The 24,743-nt window shown below is 41.3% G+C and overlaps 1 protein-coding gene and 2 long non-coding RNA genes across 5 annotated transcripts in view; 2 read left to right on the top strand and 1 right to left on the bottom strand.

Annotated features, from left to right (window-relative positions):
* Positions 1 to 270: 270 nt before the first annotated feature.
* LOC149972027 (uncharacterized) lies at positions 271 to 8,413 on the bottom strand. The gene is made up of 3 exons (XR_016491863.1): positions 7,597 to 8,413; positions 4,619 to 4,723; positions 271 to 3,739 (listed from the first exon to the last, which is right to left on the bottom strand). It is a non-coding gene; the product is annotated as an uncharacterized LOC149972027 (long non-coding RNA).
* Positions 8,414 to 9,293: 880 nt separating this feature from the next.
* LOC149972028 (uncharacterized) lies at positions 9,294 to 13,778 on the top strand. Its single transcript, XR_016491864.1, has 2 exons — positions 9,294 to 9,600; positions 13,007 to 13,778. It is a non-coding gene; the product is annotated as an uncharacterized LOC149972028 (long non-coding RNA).
* A 5,420-nt stretch (positions 13,779 to 19,198) lies between these two features.
* Positions 19,199 to 24,743, top strand: part of LOC110505243 (CAP-Gly domain-containing linker protein 4) — a 97,405-nt gene continuing 91,860 nt past the window's right edge. The window contains exon 1 of one of the 3 annotated variants that reach the window (XM_021584347.3): positions 19,199 to 19,781. The gene's annotated coding sequence lies outside the window, so the exon portion shown is untranslated. The remainder of the gene's footprint in view (positions 19,782 to 24,743) is intronic. The other 2 variants (XM_090220442.1, XM_090220441.1) reach the window with 2 other exon arrangements.

The raw sequence follows: 24,743 nt of genomic DNA on the forward strand, positions 1-24,743 counted from the left end.
GGGGGACCCACCGATCCTAAAGAAGCTTTTGTTTTAGGCTCACTGCAGTAAATATACCCACACTTCCCAAGAGGACTCTATTAATAGTGGGCCTGAAAGGGGAACACCTTTAATTATATTCTCTTGTCGACTGTAGTTCAGCCTCACTTGGATCAATATATTACACAAAAGGTGACAAGAGAAGAGATAAGAGGGTAGAAACAAGTGAGGAGAGGGGTGAGACGCTAATAAGCAAGTTCAGAAATATGGTAACAAAAGTATGTTCAAATGTTCAGTTCAGTAAGTCTTTATTGTTCCAGAAGGGGGAAAAATACAGATATTTTACAACGCGAGTCCATAAACAACATTTACAAATGATGAATAAATACAGTATAATAAGGATTATAGGAAGTTCAAATACATGCAAAACAAGGCCAAAAAGTAAAGAAGTCAGTGGCACACAGAGCAGCAAGATTAATTTCACAACAAAATAAACGTTTAAATACAGAAAAAGTAGAATTATTAAAATGTAAATCAAACTTGTATAATATATTGATCATACACTGTAAACCCTGTCATTACTCAAAACTTTTGAGGAAACCCATTGCACTTAGTAAATCTGAGTACAGTTAGTGATTTTGTAGTCCTCACTTAAACCGATAGTCACTGTGATCCTGTAGGGGGTTCACAATTGAGGTGTATAAAAAATAATTTAAAAAATGCGCCCACTAAGCCCCAAAATAATTTCCCTGTGTGCCTTGCCTTTTCGAGTGAATTGTAGCATTACCACCCATGACTATATTTGTTAGTAACATGGAGATGGTTGTTGAATTTGATCATTTTTAGTCCTGTGGCCTTCAACAAGTGAATTCCTAGGTGAATGTTATCATTATAATTAAATGTTTTATGACAATACATTACATACAGTCAGGGATGGACTGGGAGTAAAAAACGGCCCAGACCAGCACACCAGAACTGGCCCCCCGTATACTCCCCCACGGCCGCCCTGCTAATGAAAACATGACCAGTCCCTAATACAACCACCTAGCTGCATCACAACCATTGATCACCATTGCAGTACTACTTTAAAAAGGCTGCGGAACGCACACACACAAATGCTGCACATTGTTATAAAACCTCTACAGAAAACACACTGAATTTGTCATGATTGAACTACCTCACATCACATGAAGCCTTGAGTAAAAAAAGAGATGCTAAAATATACACAATACTCACTGAAACGTCTAACTGCTGCTCAAGGTCAGCTGGCTGGCTTTACTCTGTCAAAGTATTGGACAGCAATATCACAGACAGGAAAAAGAGACATTAGAAATGTAGGAATAAAATAATGGTAAGTAAGCAAGTTATAGAAAATATGTCACTATAATATGGCTTTTCTCTGCAACTCTATGGATCACCATGTCAGTATCCAGGGCCATTAGGATGTCCTTCCCGGTGGCCATCAGCATGAAGGCCTCTAGGTGTTCTTGTGAGAGAGTGCTCTTGATATACTTTAAGGTAGAGAAACTTCACTCACAAGCTACCTGGGTAACAGAGAGGGTGAGTATGAACCACCTGGGTTGCTGAGAGGGTGAGTAGGAACTACCTGGGTAACAGAGGGTGAGTAGGAACTACCTGGGTAACTGAGAGGGTGAGTAGGAACTACCTGGGTAACTGAGAGGGTGAGTAGGAACTACCTGGGTAACTGAGAAGGTGAGTAGGAACTACCTGGGTAACTGAGAGGGTGAGTAGGAACTACCTGGGTAACTGAGAGGGTGAGTAGGAACTACCTGGGTAACTGAGAGGGTGAGTAGGAACTACCTGGGTAACTGAGAGGGTGAGTAGGAACTACCTGGGTAACTGAGAGGGTGAGTAGGAACTACCTGGGTAACTGAGAGGGTGAGTAGGAACTACAGTGCCTTGCGAAAGTATTCTGCCCCCTTGAACTTTGCGACCTTTTGCCACATTTCAGGCTTCAAACATAAAGATATAAAACTGTATTTTTTTTGTGAAGAATCAACAACAAGTGGGACACAATCATGAAGTGGAACGACATTTATTGGATATTTCAAACTTTTTTAACAAATCAAAAACTGAAAAATTGGGCATGCAAAATGATTCAGCCCCTTTACTTTCAGTGCAGCAAACTCTCTCCAGAAGTTCAGTGAGGATCTCTGAATGATCCAATGTTGACCTAAATGACTGATGATAAATACAATCCACCTGTGTGTAATCAAGTCTCCGTATAAATGCACCTGCACTGTGATAGTCTCAGAGGTCCGTTAAAAGCGCAGAGAGCATCATGAAGAACAAGGAACACACCAGGCAGGTCCGAGATACTGTTGTGAAGAAGTTTAAAGCCGGATTTGGATACAAAAAGATTTCCCACGCTTTAAACATCCTAAGGAGCACTGTGCAAGCGATAATATTGAAATGGAAGGAGTATCAGACCACTGCAAATCTTCCAAGACCTGGCCTTCCCTCTAAACTTTCAGCTCATACAAGGAGAAGACTGATCAGAGATGCAGCCAAGAGGCCCATGATCACTCTGGATAAACTGCAGAGATCTACAGCTGAGGTGGGAGACTCTGTCCATAGGACAACAATCAGTCGTATATTGCACAAATCTGGCCTTTATGGAAGAGTGGCAAGAAGAAAGCCATTTCTTAAAGATATCCATAAAAAGTGTCGTTTAAAGTTTGCCACAAGCCACCTGGGAGACACACCAAACATGTGGAAGAAGGTGCTCTGGTCAGATGAAACCAAAATTGAACTGTTTGGCGTAAAAGCAACACAGCTGAACGCACCATCCCCACTGTCAAACATGGTGGTGGCAGCATCATGGTTTGGGCCTGCTTTTCTTCAGCAGGGACAGGGAAGATGGTTCAAATTGATGGGAAGATGGATGGAGCCAAATACAGGACCATTCTGGAAGAAAACCTGATGGAGTCTGCAAAAGACCTGAGACTGGGAAGGAGATTTGTCTTCCAACAAGACAATGATCCAAAACATAAAGCAAAATCTACAATGGAATGGTTCAAAAATAAACATATCCAGGTGTTAGAATGGCCAAGTCAAAGTCCAGACCTGAATCCAATCGAGAATCTGTGGAAAGAACTGAAAACTGCTGTTCACAAATGCTCTCCATCCAACCTCACTGAGCTCGAGCTGTTTTGCAAGGAGGAATGGGAAAAAATTTCAGTCTCTCGATGTGCAAAACTGATAGAGACATACCCCAAGCGACTTACAGCTGTAATCGCAGCAAAAGGTGGCGCTACAAAGTATTAACTTAAAGGGGCTGAATAATTTTGTACGCCCAATTTTTCAGTTTTTGATTTGTTAAAAAAGTTTGAAATATCCAATAAATGTCGTTCCACTTCATGATTGTGTCCCACTTGTTGTTGATTCTTCACAAAAAAATACAGTGTTATATCTTTATGTTTGAAGCCTGAAATGTGGCAAAAGGTCTCAAAGTTCAAGGGGGCCGAATACTTTTGCAAGGCACTGTACCTGGGTAACGGAGAGGGTGAGTAGGAACTACCTGGGTAACTGAGAGGGTGAGTAGGAACTGGTATCCAAGGCCAAGTATATGGTATGCATCAGTCAGCAGGTTGTACCGTCTCAGCATCTGCTAACACAGTGGAAATTCTTTGCAGCATGAGCAGCATTTATTCTTCATTTCCACCTCATCCACCACTGTCCTGGTCATGTATTCCTCCAATCCTGAACTTTTCCCGTTTTTCCACTGTACAGCGAGGCTCTGCAAATTGTCAACAGTTGCTCTTGTAACAGTATAATTAAATTGTTAAATTCCAGCATACAATTGACATTATGCCACCTCCTGGTAGATTACTGTGTTTACATTGTCTAACACACTCAGTGATAAAGGTATGGGATTCTGGGTAATCCACAGCAGAATTATGAAGAATTGCTGTGGGTGAGTTGAAAATGTAATGGTCTAGGGATAGAAATGTATAAAGTTTACATTAAATCATAAAACCCACATTTTACCTCGTACATTAGCAATTTATGTTTAGTAATTAATGTTGTTGGTTTAGCGTCAAATAAGCCACTCTATATGTTACTTGCCATGTGAGTTTTATGCTAGCTAACCAATGCATCTTCTTTAGGAGTGCCATTTGTATCCTGTCGACTACTGATCATTCATCCATACTGTGTGTGTCCCATCATTGCAGGTAATTTATGACAAATATATGTTTTATAAACTCATGAGCACCAGCCAGCGTATTAGCCTGGTTTTGTTAGCTGAGGAAAATACGTGGTACATTCTAGGTGTATTATATTTCTTCGCCACAAGAGTGTGAGAGTAATTTCAGGTTAATTTGATTTCTTTTGATACTAAAAAGGATGATAGTTTATTCTGATGTTGTGAATATGAGATTACACATGGAAACAATATATTTTTTTTTATTATTGTTGAATGCACTATGACTTTGAAAGACATTTCAATTGTTCTTTTGTCAGTATATTATACAGCAGATACATGGAGAATTGCTGTGGGATTGCTGTTTATATCCCGGCTACTACTCATCATTCATCCATACTGTGTGTGTCCCATGATTGTAGTTTTGGAAATAAAATAACTATCCATCCATTACTCCTTCCTGTGTTGACTCACGGACTTGAGGGACGGGACCAGGAAGGTCACATTGGTGCTGTGACCCGGATCATCAATCAAGATTGGTGTTCCTCATCGAACTGGGAGCCGTCCTATCTTCTCAGTCTACAGGCAGCGAGAGGAAACACAGATACATCTGTCATTTGTTACGTTTTTTTTTCTTTCATTTTGAGCTACTACAATGAGTTTAAACCGTATTGGTTGTTCAGATCTGCTTACACCTGTCAATGTTGGTAGGGGAAGAGGTGTGTTGAGGTCACCTATTCCTTTCCCAACTGGTAGTACTTGTATGTGTGTGGTGATGTCAATGTTAGTGAAATTGCAGGGGAAGTTCCTTTAGTCAGTGGGGACAATGCAGCTTCTCATGGTCATCATGTAGTCAACTCACCTAGGCCCCAGGTTGTTAGCACCTCCACTCCTAACCACAAAGATGATTCAGTGCTAATAGGCCAGATGAGTACCATAGTCCAACAGATAATGCTATCAGCTAGCTGCTGTCCTATCTTGCACTTCAGCTCTAGTAGCCCAACAGGAGCTACAGCCACAAGCCAAAGTGAACCAAGACAGAGGCCTGACCCTCCAGTTAGCCAAGATCTAGACTTCTCCCAAGTCCAAGTAGTCACCCAAAGAAAAGTCTAAGAACCACCTTCCTTTAGATGGGAGAGATCAGACACAATTACCTTTGATGAATGGGAAGAGGCCATGAAAAACTAAATTAAAAAGGAGCACATGAAAATAGAGGAGCAGGCCGAACAGATTCTCATCCATCTCAAGGGAAGAGCAAAAGATGTAGTCAAAATCGGAAATCAAGAATAGTGACATTGACATTCTAGCTAACCCAGATGCCATCTGGGTTAGTGTCCTCAGGAAGCATTTTAGCTGCAGTCAATACTCATATATCCCACTTCAAGATTTTTACACAAATCTACCCAAAGAACAGGAGGACCCATATGAATATTGGCTTAGATTGAACCGTGCAGCAGACACTGCTACAGAAGGCCTGAAGGAACAGGGTAAGGCAAATGAAGATCTTAGCACAGACATCACACGCATGTTCATCAGGAACTGCCCAAGCAACGAACTAGCCTTCACGTTCAGAGCCAAAACAATTGACAAGTTGTCTGCACCTGAAGTACAAGATGTGTTAAATGACTACCATGCAGAGATGAGCTTCAAAGCCACCGCAGAAGTACACAGAGAAACAAGTGAGAGAATCAGTGAACAGAGTCAAGGTTAGTTCCACTTCAGTCCCAGCCTCAGATATACAGGAGCCACAGCAACCTAAGAGCTCAGATCACTGCTCTAGAGAGAGTAATTGATATGCTAGAGAAGGTATTGCTGTGGGGCCTTAGACCAGCTCAAATCTCGGGGAAACGGACTGCTAGTAATCTACCCAAGATTGAAGGCCTGTGTGCAAAGATTGCACTTACTCTGCTCTCACTCATTGCCGTGAGAATAGACTGTGTTCAGTGTCATTCAGCTCACCATTCTAGATGCAACTTTCCGAAGACGAAAATGTATCATGAGAGTAAACCTCCCAACACCACCACTGATATGGAAGATTGTGAGTCCCTATACAAGCTTTACAGCGATAGTATCCCTGACAACAAAACTGTAATTTTTCAAATGACACAGAGAATTCCAAGAGCTGACAGTTTATTTTACACACCAGTCTCTATTGCAAATGGCCCGACACTAAAAGCAATGATTGACAGTGGGTCAATGGCATGCACTCTGAGTAAGGGAGCCGAAGCAAGCCTTTTTACATTCTACTCCGGACATGAAAATATATTTGGCTGATGATGTTGTTATTGTTGGCTGTGGTGGTCATCAGGTTACCCCTAAAGCAATGTATGATCTTGACTTCGCAGTTTGCGGATGTAAAAATCATAATCCCTACACTTGCCGTGCCAGGCCAAGTTGATGAGATGATACTGGACAACAAACTATAGTTTGTTAACAAGAAATTTGTGGTGGTTGAAAAACTAGTTTTAATGACTCCAACCTAAGTGTAAGGAAACTTCCGACTTCAACTGTATATATTCTTTTTTTTTTGTGTGTGTGAATTTTACCCCCTTTCCTCCCCAATTTCGTGGTATCCAATTCTTATCCAATCTTGTCTCATCGCTACATCTCCCGTACGGGCTCGGGATAGACAAAGGTTGAAAGTCATGCGTCCTCCGATACACAACCCAACCAAGCCGCACTGCTTCTTAACACAGTGCGCATCCTACCCGGAAGCCAGCCGCACCAATGTGTCGGAGGAAACACTGTGCACCTGGCAACCTTGGTTAGCATGCACTGCGCCCGGCCCGCCACAGGAGTCACTGGTGCGCGATGAGGCAAGGATATCCCTACCGGCCAAGCCCTCCCTAACCCAGACGACGCTAGCCTAGTGGTTAGAGCGTTGGACTAGTAACCGAAAGGTTGCAACTTCAAGGTACAAATCTGTGGTTCTGCCCCTGAACAGGCAGTTAACCCACTGTTCCTAGGCCGTCATTGAAAATAAGAATTAATTCTTAACTGACTTGCCTAGTTAAATAAAGGTAAAAAAAAATAAATATATATATATATATATATATATATATATATATATCCATATCCCCTGGACCAAAATTAACCCAGCCAACCTGTACCTCCCTGTGAAGGGAGGCCTTCCTGAGTTGTGAGCCTTGTCTGAGAGAGCAAATTGGAACAGAAAGGGGTAGAACTTGCACAGAGGGTAAATTCATGTCATTTTTAAAATTGATGATATTAACAAGCTGGGGAATACATAACCCATTTAACAACTCATCTATGGAAATGTACCTGGACTTCACAAGTATAGACAACTGAAAAACTTGACTTGAGTTCTATGTTGTCATTGATGTGGATACTAACCCATACACCCTTGTATTCTGAAGAAATGGAAAGATACATTTGTTAACAGTATAATGTTATAAGGATGTAAAAAAAAAAAAAAAAGTTTTAAGACTTACCTCATAGGAATGTTTTGTCTTGGGGTACTCTCTGTATGTGCAGGTTTCTCTTTGAGTCCTTGCCACAAAGACTGGATCACTGAGTCACCTAGGTGATCACTGAGAGATGGAGCCTTTGCCTACTTTACCACAGGGTCTGTGGTGAAGTAACCAAAGGCTCCACCACTCAGATCATAAAATGTGTTCTGAGCCACAGGTGCCCACGAAGAGGCACTCCAGGCTGCTAAATGAGAATAAACTGGGAAGTTCTGATGCGCTTAGTTCTAGCAAGTGAATTGAACTCTCAAATGAATACACAAACACTGATAAACATTTGTATTGGTTTTCTTAAAAAACAACAATGGACAAGACAATAGTCTGTAGACTATGGGCTATTCAGGTTAAATTTGCAACAGGTTGGATCGGAGGTTTGAGTAAAAAAACGGATTATACACATAACCCATATTATGACCACTCTATGCACTCTAATATGACCACTCTATGCAAGTCAAACACATTCAGTCTCAGTAGCAAGTTGACAGAAGTTTGCTACGACGGGTTGGTGTCACATCACACGGGTAGCTAAATTGTATTTTTTCTTTGGTTACGAGTTAGTGAACGCGAAGGAAATCTGCCCGTCCGCAGCGTGCTGTCAGCCTGGCGCGCTGCTAATTTGTGTGATAGCGGCTCTGAAAACATTTTGCGCTTTGACGCTGAAAATAATGCTGCTCAGTGCTAGGCTTGAATGTACAACGACCCAGTGTAGCTTAAAGCAACAGCTACAATCGGTACGTTCTGACTTTACCATCTTCCACGGAGCCTGAAAGAACCGGAGAACGCAAAACGGAAGTGCGCATTTTGGAACATACGTATGCTGTGAACAACAATAGCGGAATCAGCGGTTCGCCTTCAAAATAAAAGTCTCAATTGAAACTGATAAAAACGGGAAAAAGTATGGAATGTTATTTCTCGCTGTTAAAGTCCCACAATAAAAGCTACGACACTAATATTTGTGAAACATCTTTACAGTTGTATTCTCTGAGTGTCACTGAGTAAGCTGATACCCCATTTCATGGACCCAAAATTGTTTCAGTATGATATGTTAGATAAAGGAATAAAGACAGACACCAATGTCAGGTTCAATAGCCTTGTTTGTGCATTGTACAAATCTCTACAACTGGAGTCCCGGTGAACAGTCCGGCTAGTCGATTACCTATCAACTAGACTCCGTAACAAAAATCAGCTGTACATTACAATATGAATGTCCAATACGCACAATAGGCTGAATAGTATGAGGATTCTGTGTTATGCAATATAGCCCGTTACCATATATGTGATTGAATATTATCTGCTGTTGGCTTGTGTGGATGTATGTGTTATGCAACATAGCTGACTTGAAACATTGTTAACAGTTTCAGGACCATGGGCCTTTCTCATGATGGAAAAATACAGAATGACATGAAGACAGGAACTGTGTAATGAGTTGGTGGGGGCACATTCAGAACGTAGTGTTGCGAGAATAAACAGTCTTTTGTTAGATAACAGGAGCCAGGTGCCTGATAACTGTATATTCTACAAAGCTACAGCGACTGACCGCTGAAGCGCTTAGGGGGCTGGGACCAGCCTCTGCGCCAACAATCAACAATAGGCTGGGTGAGTCTAAACCACGCCCAGTCTCTACTCTGTGACAGGCCGGCTCGGAAGCAGGAACTACCCCTGTCAGAGTATATTTATAATATCTTTGTCAAGAACAAGTCAGTTCTCTGTTTGCCCTGCGAGGTGGGACAGAGAGCCCGTATATACGAAAATTGCATTTACCACTTAATGCTTAGCTAATAAAAAATACCTAGCATACAATCGGTGACTCATTGTCATATTTATCCTGACACCAGATTCGAATTGACGCAACTCTAACAATTGTTGACCCCCGAACGTGATCTGGTGAAGGACTTCGCTGGACATTGGTGTGCCAGCCGATTGGCCAGTACTGTCGTCAAATTTAGTTTTGTAAGACACCTGTTTGATGTAAGTAACCAAATTGTATTAATTTATATTGATAAAGGATCATAAGGAATGCTGTGGTGAATGCAATTTGGAAACTGATCAGATCATTTGTGATATGACAGTAAATGTAATGTACTAGATAGTGGGTATCAAGTTTGTTTGAAGTTAATAAGTCAGGGACTATTAACAAGTGTGAGTGTGGGTAAACGTAGGTATAACAACGAATGTAATGTACTAGGTACTGGGTGCCAAGTGTGCATGTGGTGGGTCGGTGAACCTACTGGAATGTATGTGTAAACGTAGGTATAACAACGAATGTAATGTACTAGATACTGGGTATCAAGATTGTTTGTAGTTAATAAGTCAGGGACTATTAACAAGAGTGAGTGAAGTTCTGGGGCTACTCAAGTGTGAACGAAAGTGTGTATGTATGTGTGAATGGGGTTAACAAATGTATGCAACTGGTCAGAAAGTGTGAATGAAGTACATTAGATATTAGTCGGTGTACAAATATCGGTTTGGATGGTCTGCGGATAACGGTACAGGCAAAAGACCTGTGTTATACTGAGATTGGTTTACGGTGTGAATGAAGTACATTAGATATTAGTCGACGTACAAATATCGGTTTGGATGGTCTGCGTATAATGGTGCAGGCAAGATACCTGTGTTATACTGAGAATGGTTTACTGACTGATTGTAGTTCACTGGGTATTAAGTCGGAGCGCTACTACCAAGTTTTAATGACCTGTGGGTATTTCTTGAAGTCATATCATAAATTATTAGGGGTGGTAGTAACGTTAACATAGATTAGAGTGATGATTTTACATTGGAATTAATCCTAAATTCATATTACAATTGAACCCTAATTTTGTTTAAGTTAAATAAAATAGAACGCAATATAAATGTTAAAAATGACTAATCAGAGGTCGAAAAAGTATTGAAAACATTAAAGTCTACTCTGGAGACCAACGGGGGTAAAAATGGGAAAGATTGGAAGAAGCAAGGGAAAAAATTATACAGAGAATGGACAGAAGAGGGCAGTATCGCCGCCCAGTCGACGGGGAGCCTGGTTGGATATTGGAGACGCTAAAACTGAGAATAAGGAGAATCCTCGCTGGGGAAAAGCTTAGACCATTGAATTGTAATGTTTTCTGGGAATTGTCTCGGTGCTGCAGTTTGCTAGTACAGACGATTATAATGGTATGGTTATTGGCGGGGAAACTCAATCATTTGAATGGTGTTGGGGTAAAGTTTTTGCCTTCGATGCGGGGGACTGGGGCTCGTGTCTCAGCCTTGACATCGATAGACTAAAATTCATTCTGATTATAATTCATCTATTTGTATGTTTTGCCTGGAAAAATACGGTCGCTAGTGTTTGTATAAGATATGAACTGAAGTTTTTAATATGTTGTTTAGGTTGAATTGAGAGAAGAATTCATTCAAAATAATGGCGAGGCAATTTCGATGTAATACGTTATGTTGCCCAAAATGATCTGCTGGAATAATGTATTGAGACGGGTGTCGTATTTAAATAAATGTATCATAAAAGAGAAAGTTACCTACACCTGATTCATTTTAAGGAATAACAGAGAGATACGATAAAGTTTTGTGCCATCAGGATGTTATATTTTTTTTATGAATCGACTGACATACGATATAAATTGAGCAAAGAACATGGTACGTTTAAAATTTTGGGGTATAGAAAGTTGGGAAGTTCGGTTGGTTTTACTTTTTCGATAGAATTTAAAGCAGAACTCAATCTGAATAGGGGATATATATATATATATATACGACAAGAGGCAGGCTGACTTGCGGCGTCATTACGTTGAATACACAACAATGTTCCTCAAATTATGACAGAGAAAATGGGTTGTGGCATTTAGAGGGAAAATGTGTGCGTTATAGCTTTGAGTCACTTTTCAAAAGTGGCTAAAAGTTCCAAATATATTTTTAAAAGGGAGCTGAATATCATAAGGATAGTCTGAAAAGATGCTACAGCTAGCAACCGAATTGCTAGGCGTTCCATTGGGCTATATTTGGCTATAATAAAAGGAGGTAAGAATAGTTTAATCGTAAAAAGTTGTGATTGTTTCCCGGGTATTGATTTTTGGTTAGGTAACGCCAGTGAATTCGAACAAGAAGTTAACGTATTCTAAACATTATCTGTTTTCAATCCGGGGAACAATGAAAGGTCTACAATAGGGTATGTATGGCTGGCTGGGACATGTTTTATTTTAAAGGGACAGTGCACGTTTATCACAGTCGTTTGAGTGTAATGGCAGGGTATAAAGTATTTTGGGGCGACAATTTGAAGAGAGACAATGGGTTTTAGACATAACCATTAAGGTAATTTAAAACGAATGATTTCATAGATACAATAGAATTATTATAACTATTAGGTTTTATTTGTAGTAAACGTTTTGGGTTTAAGGGGATTTCCATGTTCCCAGAGACAAGATATCATAAAGGGGTACACTCACATATGGAATATTAGGAGTTTTATTTTCTGAGTTTTGATTAAACAAGTGATTTTTTTTAAAGATAAAGGGTTCTTTAATATGTCTAATATGGTATGGAACACGAATGTAAGGGGATGGTGTAACCTTTGACCTGCTTTCATGGCTCTCCCAGGTGGTCTGATCAGCCACAGGGGGCTGAATAATGAATTTGAATAATGAATTTGTGGTCATGGGTAATACTGTTTTTCTTTGAATGTAAATTAATTTTAGTGGAGTTTAATTAACCTATATATGGACTTTAGAAATTGCCACCATAGACATGTTTTTCTAAAAATCCATGAGTTTAGATAAAACCAAACAGTGAGACATTTTGTTAAAATTTGGAAACATGAGAAAAAGAGCTACAGACAGATAGGGGGAAAAGGCAGACAGAGCAGCCCCCCCCCCCCCCCCCCCGCGCTGCAGAGACCTTGAAAGTTGGAGAGCAGAGAGGAGAAGTTTTAGAAGGGCGCCAGGACGAGCAAAGATAACAGAATGGGTAGATAATAGTTACTGAGTGGAGACAAAAGGGAGAATTGGACATGTGGAAAATGAAAGGGGCGCTCCTACATGATGTCAGAACATAAGGATAATACTAATCTTACCTAAATCATTATTTAGAGTAGGTAAGGTTGTTACCTGGGCAGAGCCAGGGATCAAATGGGGGAGGGTGTCCGTATGGGGATTACATGATAACCAACTTGGGACAGTTCTGGGATTGGAGAAGAGGGTATCCTTATAGCATAGGGGATCCCACAAAGGTGGATAGGTTTTCCATGATATGGGGGAAACCTGGGAGCACTGTTGAACTCTGTAAAAGTGATGAAATCCTACTAACCATTAAGTCCATTAAGCTTTCTGATGCAGGAACCTATACCATCGGTCTGGAAAGAAATGGGGCAGACATGATGGGTGTGTTCTCTGTAAAGGTGCTGCCGAGGCCACCGCGGTCCCAGACGAACCAGAGCCAGACCCAGACACACTCCTCCACCACTCCAGGCCCGACCCTGCCTCCACCAACCAAAATACCAAACCCTATCCAGGTAATTAATGTTAAGGATATCACAGATAGCGACCAATTGGTTACTGAAACTGGATATGACAGCAGGGAAAATATGTGGTTGGCATACATGATATACTGCCAAGACATTACAAACGAAGGACTGTTATTCTGTTATACTAGGCCCGTATTGGCTACTCATCCATTTGCCTTGGGAAAGGGGGAAGGGTATTACCATGTTACAGTTTTTCTCAGTCGCTTTGGTGCATTTTTCACATCATCCCTAACTTATGCAAAATAATAAGTGCATATCTCAGAACAATTTGTACAAACTGTAATATACAATAGATATGATTCTAAAGCTAGTCAGTCACAAAATCCTTAGCACATCTCTCAAAATTAAATATTCATGCCAATGATCATGTCAGTGTCATCAGAATGATAAGTCATTGAGTCATTGTTCACGAACAAGGTCATCAAAATGTTTAGGCATGTTGTCAATGTAACTGTGTACTTTGACAGTATTACCTGATGTAAACTTAGGCTACAGTTTGGATGACAGTTACTGTATTGAAAATGCACAAGGCTGCACTTCTATGGCATATATCAATTTCAACAGTACTATTTACATATTACTGAATGTGGGTTATTGATTGACAGAGACTGGACAACCCAAGGGGCACAAAGGAAAAAAAACAAAATTAGAAAGAAACACAGGAAACCACCCCTAAGGCACAACTTTGCCCGCAGCACTGTTGTGCTGTCTCTACACATCCAGACGTTCCTGTCTGTCGGCCTACATATTCTCATCCACATCACACCGGATATTTTCCCTTCCAATGCAATGTGGAAAGACTCTTTTGGAATGCCTTATCCATCTTCTGCAGGCGTCTACTGTGATGTCCTCACATGCTGCATCCATTGCAGCCAGCAGGGTCATCTGTGTGTGTGGCTGACGATCATACACCTTCCACCTCCATGCTGAAAATAACTCCTCAATTGGGTTAAGGAATGGTGAATAAGGTGGGAGAAATTCTATGAGCATCCTCGGGTGGGTCACAAACCATTGCCTCATGATGTTTGATCGATGGAAACTCACATTATCACAAATGACCACATACTTTGGCAAATCCTCTCTAAGCAGACCCCTCTCATCATCAGGAATGAGAGCCCTGTAGAGAGTCTCTAAAAAGTTGAGTAGATGCTGGGTGTTGTATGGCCCTATAAGGGGGATATGGGTTAGGACACCATGCTCCGATATTTCCTCGCCGTTGGCCTGGCAAATCCATAGTAGCTCTGTGACCGATGATATTCCGTCCTCGCCTTCTGCATTTGGTCAGGTTGAAGCCAGCCTCATCCACGTATACAAAGTTGTGAGAGGGTTCACTTGATTCCAACTCCATTATACGCTATATCCCAGAACACACAGTTGAATTTGTTTTGGTAAGGAAGAGTGACATAAAATGTACATATATTGCATGTTCCTTCCACAGCAATGGAAATGTGTGCAGTTTATGCTTACTGTACTATGTATCACTATAAAATGTTGCTGTAAAGTAGTTACATAAATATATGTTTTACCTGTACATACTGGTACCGTAGCTCCTTAACTCTGTCCTCATTCCTTTGGAATGGTACACGGTACAGCTGTTTCATACTCATTTGGTTTCTATGCAGCACCCTGTAGATGGTTGAGATGCTAACCGTACGGAGGTTTTCAAAGACATCGTTGTCTTCTATAATGGTCCTTTGTATTTCCCTGAGTCTCATGGCATTGTTTGCTCGGACCATGGTGCAAATAGCCTCCTCCTGTTGAGGTGTGAAAAGGCGTCCTCTGCCACCGGTTTGAGGTAATCTTGCAGTCCTATGTGGGGGAAAATGCAGTGATGCATCACACACTTTCACATAGACAAAAACTATACGAACACACATTTTACTGTAAAACATACAGGTGGGTGCATGTAAGGTGCAGTATGTATCTGTATAGAGTATATTTCTGTATGCTGTGAAATACAAGTGGACTACTGTAATATGAAGCATTGTAGGAAGTATACAGTATACTGCTTATATACAGTAACAGTGCACTGTACATTGGTGGACATACCTGTTCTCTCTTCGAAACGTTTGAACTATTGAGGACACGGTTGATCTCCCAATATTGGGCTGCACCCTTCGACCCGCCTCAGCCATTGTAAGGCCATGATTGACAACATGGTCTACAATAGTGGCCCTTATGTCATCAGACATGCGCCTATGTCCTCTTCTGCCTCTTCCTCTGTTTTGCCTTCCACCACGCATCCTTGCTCCTCTTCTTCCTCCTCCTCTTGGCTGTTGACCCTGTTCGTTTCCTGGTCCATCCATTATTGAAACATTGCAACTCTGTGTTGTGGTCTGTCTATATATGCTTGCCAATTGATTCTTCATGAGATGCACCTTTGAGCAATTTAGACAACTGGTTGATTGTTGGTTGAACTAACACTTTACATTCCTTCATGAGTGAGGGTCAATTTCACCTGCACGATTCATCAATTCACGTTTTTGTACAAAAGGTCTAATAGAAATGTGTAAAACCATGCTTGACAGTTTATGACAAATAGTTAAACAATTTTGCATGTAATGGCATATGCAAGGAACTAATGCCTAGATGTTTTGAGGGGTAAGACTATTCAACAGAGAACCATCTACTATATTTTGATCAACATGACATGAGCAATTGATAATGTGGAAAAAAGCTGACACTTGTACGTTATCGATTGCAATTTGTTCAAAGGAATAAGAAATTGCTTTAATGATGTGTACAAGTGACTAGATGATTTGGAATTTGTACAAGTAGTATCAAGAATTGCACTTTTGATCTAAGAAATGCACCAAAGCGACTGAGAAAAACTGTAATCCCAACTCCACCCTTTGTAAGACTCTGTCTCTAGTGTTCCCGGAAGTCCCTCCGCAAAAGACTCCCTGGGGTGTTAAGGCGTACGGAGGTAACTACAGTTGCATCACTGGTACAGGTAGGGGTTTTGACTATGGGCAGTTGCCTGCAGCAGATTGTAGTAATAACATAACCATTAACGCCACCTGGCCAGTGAAAGGCTTGAATCAAACTAAGGGTGTTGCTGATGTATGGTGGATGTGTGGCCCAAACAGGCATTTAACACCTGTCCTTAGAGGTAACTGGCAGGGTACGTGTGCTTTAGCCAGTCTGATAATACCACTAACCATTATTGAAGTTACAGCTCATCAGCTCCTGGGATCAACTAGAAAAGTACCCAATGATGTTCACCCGTACTCCAGATATAAGCGTGATACACCTTGGTCTGAGGAAACAGGTAATATACATTTCAACCTACTAGGTGTGCCAGTGGGTGTTCCTCAGGGATTCTAGGCTCTAAACAGGAATGATGGTTTATGGCATCTGCTCCCCATTATTGGCCCAGCTATTGTAGATGCTACACAGACCTCATGGATTAATTATATATACTATAATCAACAACGTTTTGTTAACTATACCCGCTCTGCCCTTACAGGTATGGCCGAGCAATTGGAGGCTACTACCAGGACCGCCAGGCAGAATAGATTGACTTTGGATATGATCCTGGCCAGTCAGAGAGGGGTTTGCAAAATGTTTGGTGAACAATGTTGTACATTTATACCTAATAATACCAGTCCTGATGGGAGTATATCAAAATCAGTGGTTGGGTTGGACAAGCTTTCGGCAGAAATGAAGGGCGTGGCTGGGGTGGAGGAGTCTGGCTGGATGTCTTGGATGGGGGTGTGGCTTGGTGAGTATGCATCACTGGTGGTTACTGGATTTCTGACCCTAATACCTTGTTTGAAGAAGTCTGTTACAGATGTGGTACAGGCTTTAGGTATGATGCCCGTGCTTGATGCCCCTGAAGGAGATGCAGATACGGAATCTAACTTCCGGAGAAAGATGGGGCTGACTGAGGATTACCCCTGGTTTTCTGTGGGTGATGTCGTGGAATGATAACTTCTTAAATACATAACGTGTACGATATAACTTGTCCTCTCTTATGTGAAGGTTTAGAGTCCCTGGGTGGCAAGGAGCCCACCTGGTACAGGATAGGAGTAGCTGAGAGGACCAGATGGTTTATAATAATACTTTGCTTTGCTTTACTCTGTTTTCCATAACCAAAGTTTTATCCTATATCTAACATGCCAATAAACAATAAGGTTTTATCCTATTTTTGGGAGAGACAAAAGCATATATCTTTTGTTGATTTTTTTTTCTCCTATTTTTCTTTGTTGATTTTCTGTTTTTCTGTAAATAAAATAATATATATTTTTTAATAATAAACGTTTTATTATTTTCATGAAATGCTATTAACATGAAATGGTATGTTGGGACCGCTGAAATAAAGGATAATGAGTGACACCCTTGTGGGTGTCAAAAGGGGGAATCAAAAACTCCAGTTTATATATATATATATATGTTAATCAACAAAGGGACGTGCATCACTTCATATATTCAAAAAATAAAGGTTTAAAGTTCCTGGGTTCATCAGCAACCTAGTATATTGGATGGTGTGGTTACACCCCTTGCCGGTGTAAAAAGGGGGATTATGAGGATTCTATGTTATGCAATATAGCCCGTTACCATATATGTGATTGAATATTATCTGCTGTTGGCTTGTATGTGTTATGCAACATAGCTGACTTGAAACATTGTTAACAGTTTCAGGGCCATGGGCCTTCCTCATGATGGAAAAATACAGAATGACATGAAGACAGGAACTGTGTAATGAGTTGGTGGGGGCACATTCAGAACGTAGTGTTGCGAGAACAAACGGTCTTTTGTTAGATAACAGGAGCCAGGTGCCTGATCACTGTATATTCTATACAGCTACAGCAACTGACCGCTGAAGCGCTTAGGGGGCTGGGACCAGCCTCTGCGCCAACAATCAACAATAGGCTGGGTGAGTCTAAACCACGCCCAGTCTCTACTCTGTGACAGGCCGGCTCGGAAGCAGGAACTACCTCTGTCAGAGTATATTTATAATATCTTTGTCAAGAACAAGTCAGTTCTCTGTTTGCCCTGCGAGGTGGGACAGAGAGCCCGTATATACGAAAATTTCATTTACCACTTATTGCTTAGCTAATAAAAAATACATAGCATACAATCGGTGACTCATTGTCATATTTATCCTGATACCAGATTCGAATTGACGCAACTCTAACAATAGTGAGGTGATTTCGCACAGTTGAAGTTCCACAATAAGAGCTACAACGCTAATATTTGTGTAATTTGTCTAGAGTCTATTGATGCACCGTTGCGTCAATCTAAGTAACATAACAAAAAAATCCCCATCAAAATCTGTCAATTTATAATCTAGAGACGTCTCAATCCGCCTATGGCAACCTTCCGCATCTACGGTGGAAGGTGGCCGAGCTACTATGGTGTTTGTCAGATCATGAGACATCCTTCTCACGAAAACATCTGTCGCGTCCTAACGGTTTGGCCTACAAACTAATATGACCTCTCTATGGAAAAATGAGACTCATGAACACAACTCCTCTGAAGGTAAACTGTACCGGTTTAAATAATTTATGGAAGAATGGAGGTAGTTTTGTGCCTACCCAAAAAGGGGTTAAATATGTGTAAAAAAAACCCGATATATATTTCCTGAGTTTTGTTATATCTCCTAGATACAGGAGAGACACAGAAACCTTATTCCTTATGATCAATTTTTTTACTGTCTTTTTTTTTACATTTATGAATGTGTTATTCAGTGTGTTTCTATGGGCTATAGTAGTAAAGGCCAAATTCAATATTTTATCAAATATTTTTTATATATATATTTTTATACCTACAGGGGTCCTACATTTCAAAATCAAATAGATACATGATTCATCGCCTCCTGAGTGGCGCAGTGTGCCACTAGAGATCCTGAGTTTGAGTCCAGGCTCTGTCGAAGCCGGCCGTGACCGGGAGACCCATGGGGCGGTGCACAATTAGCCCAGCGTCGTTGGGTTTGGCCTGCAGGGATGTCCTTGCCCCATCACGCACTAACGACTCCTGCGGCCAGGCGCAGTGCATGCTGACACAGTAGCCAGGTGCACAGTGTTTCCTCCGACACGTTGGTGCAGCTGGCTTCCGGGTTAAGTGGGTATTGTGTCAAGAAGCAGTGTGGCTTGGTTGGGTTGGGTTGTGTTTCGGGTGGGCGCACGGCTCTCGACCTTCGCCTCTCCCTAGTGCGTAAGGGAGTTGCAGCAATGGGACAAGACTGTAACTACCAATTGGATAACACGAAATTGGGGAGAAAACAGGTTAAAAAATTAAAATAAATAGAAAAGATACATGATCATCTTAAAACAATTCCATATGTCAGTTTAATGTCCTCAAATCTGGGGATTCTCATGTGGTAACTCTCCTAGCAGTTGTCAGGCCCGATGTGGAGTTATCACATGATAAATCCTGGGTTCTCATACCTTATTGCTTAAACAAATCTTGTTTTAGCCTTATCTAGTACAATTGTGGCTTGATTCCCACTATTTTTATCGGTTTGCGTTCGTTTCAATGTGGGACTTTTATTTGGAAGCCGAATCGCAGATTCCACTATTGTTTCTCACAACACACACGTCAACATTAACATCGAGTTGAGGAATTTTGTTTCATCATCATGAGCATCCTGGACCAAATACAGAGACAGATTGCTCACCGGTTACCTTTTCCATAGGAAGACCAGGTACTGTAAATCGTTCTCTCTAAAGTGTTTGACATTGCACCAATAGCTAGAGTGGCAAGTTGGTACGAGGTTGTGGTTTGTTGTTGTTTTTATGCGCAGCAAGCTTGGCCTGATCAGCTGTGGCCATTCATGCAGTTGTGTAGCTAGCTAACTGAGCGTAAATTAACGTTACCGTTTCATATCATTGTCATCCATTTAATATTTTGAGTAAGGATCATAATTTACTCGTGAATGACACAGTAGCTAGTATCTGCGAAAATGATCAGCAGTGTATGTGAATTGGTAACTTGTGTAGTTAGCGTCAACTACTGATGCAGAGCCTGTCTGCATGAAATGGACTAAGCTAGCAACCCGGTCTAGTCGAAATATTGTTTTCGTTTAGACCGGGTTGAATCTGACTATTGAGTCTTCTAGTTGATAAAATGCATATGATATTTACAGCTCACGCTTCACCAGGATCCATTGTGCTGGTTTGTGAAAGTATATTGACAAGATTATCATGTATCTTGCTGCTGCTAGCTAGCTAGCGGGAAATGACAAAACACCCAAATAGGCTATACAGGGCTTTTGGTAATTGTATAGATGGCCTGGTTAATAGTCAAAGAGCTATCCTACTTTGGAGTCCCTATGGCTAACTGCTGCCACAATGACATGTTCATTTCTGAGGGACAGATGTTGAGTTCAGATATAGGCTTCCGAATGTCACAGCGGTCTAAGGCACTGCAACTCAGTGGTAGATGCGTCACTACAGACCCTGGTTCGATTCCAGGCTGTATCACAACTGGCTGTGATTGGTAGTCCCATAGGGCGGCGCACAATTGCCCCAGCGTCGTTAGGGTTTAGCCGAGGTAGGCCACATTGTAAATAAGAATTTGTTCTTAACTGACTTGCCTACTTAAATAAAGGTAAAATAATAAAATCCCGAAAGGACAATGTAGTGCCAGACCATGTCACCTGGAATATTTTTTTATTTACTGGCCATTTGAAAAATGTAAAGACCCATATGTATTGGGGAGTCCACCCACGTTGCTCAGAATGACATAAATCATATTTAGATTATGGTAATTCATTTTAACAGAACAAGCAACTCCTGTTAGCCAATACACTTAATTTTCAAACATTTGACAAAATGCAATTCAGGGGAAAACTCCATCCTAAACATTGCACCTGGTGAGAGTTGTTTAATATGTGACAGAAAAGAAAATCTCCTTTAGAAACGTAAAAAGAGGGGGAATCTAAAGATGCAACAACTAGGATGGGCTGCTAATATGACTAGGATTGTGCCTTTGGCTTTTGGACAGTGAAAGAAATGTGATGAAAACCAATAGAACAGGAGAGAAATGGCATATGAGGAGTAAATAGAAATACATTTGCCAAAACGATATAATTACTCCTGTCTATACATAAATATTTCACCAGAAAGCATGACTTGGCCACAGAGGAGTCCATTTTTATTTTATATAGCTGTGGATTGTTTCATATCATGCCAATTTGTGAAGCCCACAATTTGGGCAGAGCGCATGGCAATTGGCCTAGCTGATTGAGTTGCAGCTGTCAGTGAAAAGCATCTAAAATAAGTGTGAAGATAATGTCTTGAGTATTCTTTAAAATCTTGAGACAAGAAGGAGGGGAGTTTGGTGAAAATATAGACTAGTCTCTCTCCAGAATAGCTCACCTGTCAATCAATCAATCAATCACATTGATTTATAAATCCTTTTTTACATCAGCCATTGTCTCAAAGTGCTATAGAGAAACTCAGCTGAAAATCCCAAACAGCAAGCAATGCAGATGTAGAACCACAGTGGCTTGGAAAAACTCCCTAGAAAGGCAGGAACCTAGGAAAAAACCTAGAGAGGAACCAGGCTCTGAGGGGTGGCCAGTCCTCTTCTGGCTGTGCCGGGTGGAGATTATAACAGTACATGGTCAAGATGTTCAAACGTTCATAAATGACCAGCAGGGTCAAACAATAATAATAATCACAGTGGTTGTAGAAGGTGCAACAGGTCAGCACCTCAGGAGTAAATGTCAGTTGGTTTTTCATAGCCGAGCATTCAGAGTTGGAGACAGCAGCTGTGGTAGAGAGAGCGATTCGAAAACAGCAGGTCCAGGACACTGTAGTAGAGGTCGACCGATTAATCGGAATGGCCGATTAATTAGGGCCGATTTCAAGTTTTCATAACAATCGGAAATCGATATTTTTGGGCGTCGTTTTTTAAAATGTTTAATTTTTTTAACACCTTTATTTAATCTTTATTTAACTTGGCAAGTCGGTTAAGAATACATTCTTATTTTCAATGAAGGCCTAGGAACGGTGGGTTAACTGCCTCGTTCATGGGCAGAAAGACAGATTTTCACCTTGTCAGCTCGGGGGATCCAATCTTGCAACCGTACAGTTAACTAGTCCAAAGCAATAACAACCTGCCTCTCTCTCGTTGCACTCCACAAGGAGACTGCCTGTTACGCAAATGCAGTAAGCCAAGGTAAGTTGCTAGCTAGCATTAAACTTATCTCATAAAAAACAATCAATCATAATCACTAGTTAACTACACATGGTTGATGATATTACTAGATATTATCTAGCGCGTCCTGTGTTGCATATAACTGAGCATACAAGTATTTAAGTATCTGACTGAGTGGTGGTAGGCAGAAGCAGGCGCGTAAACATTCATTCAAACAGTGCTTTCGTGCGTTTTGCCAGCAGTTCTTCATTGTGCGTCAAGCTTTGCACTGTTTATGACTTCAAACCTATCAACCCCCGAGATGAGGCTGGTGTGACCGAAGTGAAATGGCTGGCTAGTTAGCACTCGCTCTGAGCCTTGGGGTGGTTGTTTCCCTTGCTCTGCATGGGTAACGCTGCTTCGATGTGGTGGCTGTTTTCGTTGTGTTGCTGGTTCGAGCCCAGGGAGGAGCGAGGAGAGGGGCGGAAGCTATACTGTTACACTGGCAATACTAAAGTCCCTATAACAACATCCAATAGTCAAAGGTTAATGAAATACAAATGGTATAGAGGGAAATAGTCCTATAATGACTACAACCTAAAACTTCTTACCTGGGAATATTGAAGACTCATTTTAAAAGGAACCACCAGCTGTCATATGTTCTCATGTTCTGAGCAAGGAACTGAAATGTTAGCTTTCTTACATAGCACATATTGCACTTTTACGTTCTCCTCCAACACTTTGTTTTTGCATTATTTAAACCAAATTGAACATGTTACATTATCTACTTGAGGCTAAATTGATTTTATTGATGTATTATATTAAGTTAAAATAAGTGTTAATTTAGTATTGTTGTAATTGTCATTATTACAAATAAATGTTTTATTTTATTTTTTAAATCGGCCGATTAATCGGCATCGGCTTTTTTGGTCTTCCAATAATCGGTATCGGCATTGAAAAATCATAATCGGTGGACCTCTAAAATGTAGCACGTCCGGTGAACAGGCCGCAGGCAGAACAGTTGAAACTGGAGCAGCAGCACAACCAGGTGGACTGGGGACAGCAATGAGTCATCAGGCCAGGTAGTCCTGAAGCATGGTCCTAGGGCTCAGGTCCTCTGAGAGAGAGAGGGAGAAAGAAAGAGAGAGAGAGAATCAGAGAACGCATACTTAAATTCGCACAGGACACCGGATAAGTATGGATTAATACTCCAGATATAACAGACTGATCCAAGCATAAATACTGCATAAATAAATACTGGAGGCTGAGACAGGAGGGGTCAGGAGACACTGTGGCCCCGTCCGACAATATCCCCCTGACAGGGCCAACCAGGCAGGATATAACCCCACCCACTTTGCCAAAGCACAGCCCCCACCACTAGAGGGATTTTCACCAACTTACTACCCTGGAACAAGGCCGAATATAGGGCATGAAGATCTCCCTTTAACGGCACGAACCCGAGGGGGGCGCCAACCCGGACAGGAAGATCACGTCAGTGACTCAACCCACTCAAGTGACACACCCCTCCTAGGGACGGCATGGAAGAGGAACAGTATTTATTAAACTTTTATTTAACTAGGCAAGTCAGTTAAGAACAAATTCTTCAAATTCGGGGAACAGTGGGCTTACTGCCTTGTTCAGGGGCAGAACAAAATATTTTTACCTTGTCAGCTCAGGGATTCAATCTAACAACCTTTCAGTTACTAGTCCAACGCTCCAACCACTAGGTTACCTGCCACCCAGTAAGCCCCGTAATAGGGTTAGAGGCAGAGACCGCAAGGGCGGTTCGTTGCTCCAGTGCCTTTCCGTTCACCTTCACACCCCTGGGCCAGACTACACTCAATCATAGGACCTACTGAAGAGATGAGTCTTCAATAAAGACTTAAAAGTTGAGACAGAGTCTGCGTCTCTCACATGGATAGGCAGACCATTCCATGAAAATGGAGCTATATAGGAGAAAGCCCTGCCTCCAGCTGTTTGCTTAGAAATTCTAGGGACAATAGGGAGGGCTGCGTCTTGTGACCGTAGCGTACGTGTAGGTATGTACTGTAGGACCAAATCAGAAAGATCGGTAGGAGCAAGCCCATGTAATGCTTTGTAGGTTAGCAGTAAAACCTTGAAATCAGCTCTAGCCTTAACAGGAAGCCAATGTAGAGAGGCTAGCACTGGAGTAATATGATAAAAGAAAATGCCAATTATTTCGCATTCATTGTTTTCATTGTGTGAATTGTGTTCCCTTTGATTGTTTGTTTATTTTTATTAGTTCCCCATGAGATATCATCGGTACTAAAGAAATGTAATGGGGAAAAGAGTAGCTCCAGTCAAGACACATTGAAAGGGAGGCGGACAGGCTGAGTAGAGAGAGAAATGCAAATGAAGAACCTGAATATTTCTTCTTTTTTTTAACCGTTTTTATTTGTCGGCTTTATGTATTTAGACTTATTTGAAGATTGAAGTTTATAGGTCTACTGCTGCATTGGCAGTTCCATGTGCTCATTTCTTTAGCCACCAATGGATCATGGTT

The sequence above is a fragment of the Oncorhynchus mykiss genome, chromosome 25 (assembly GCF_057628025.1).
Source record: "Oncorhynchus mykiss isolate SJ-2025 chromosome 25, ASM5762802v1, whole genome shotgun sequence".
NCBI classification, from domain to species: Eukaryota; Metazoa; Chordata; class Actinopteri; order Salmoniformes; family Salmonidae; genus Oncorhynchus; species Oncorhynchus mykiss.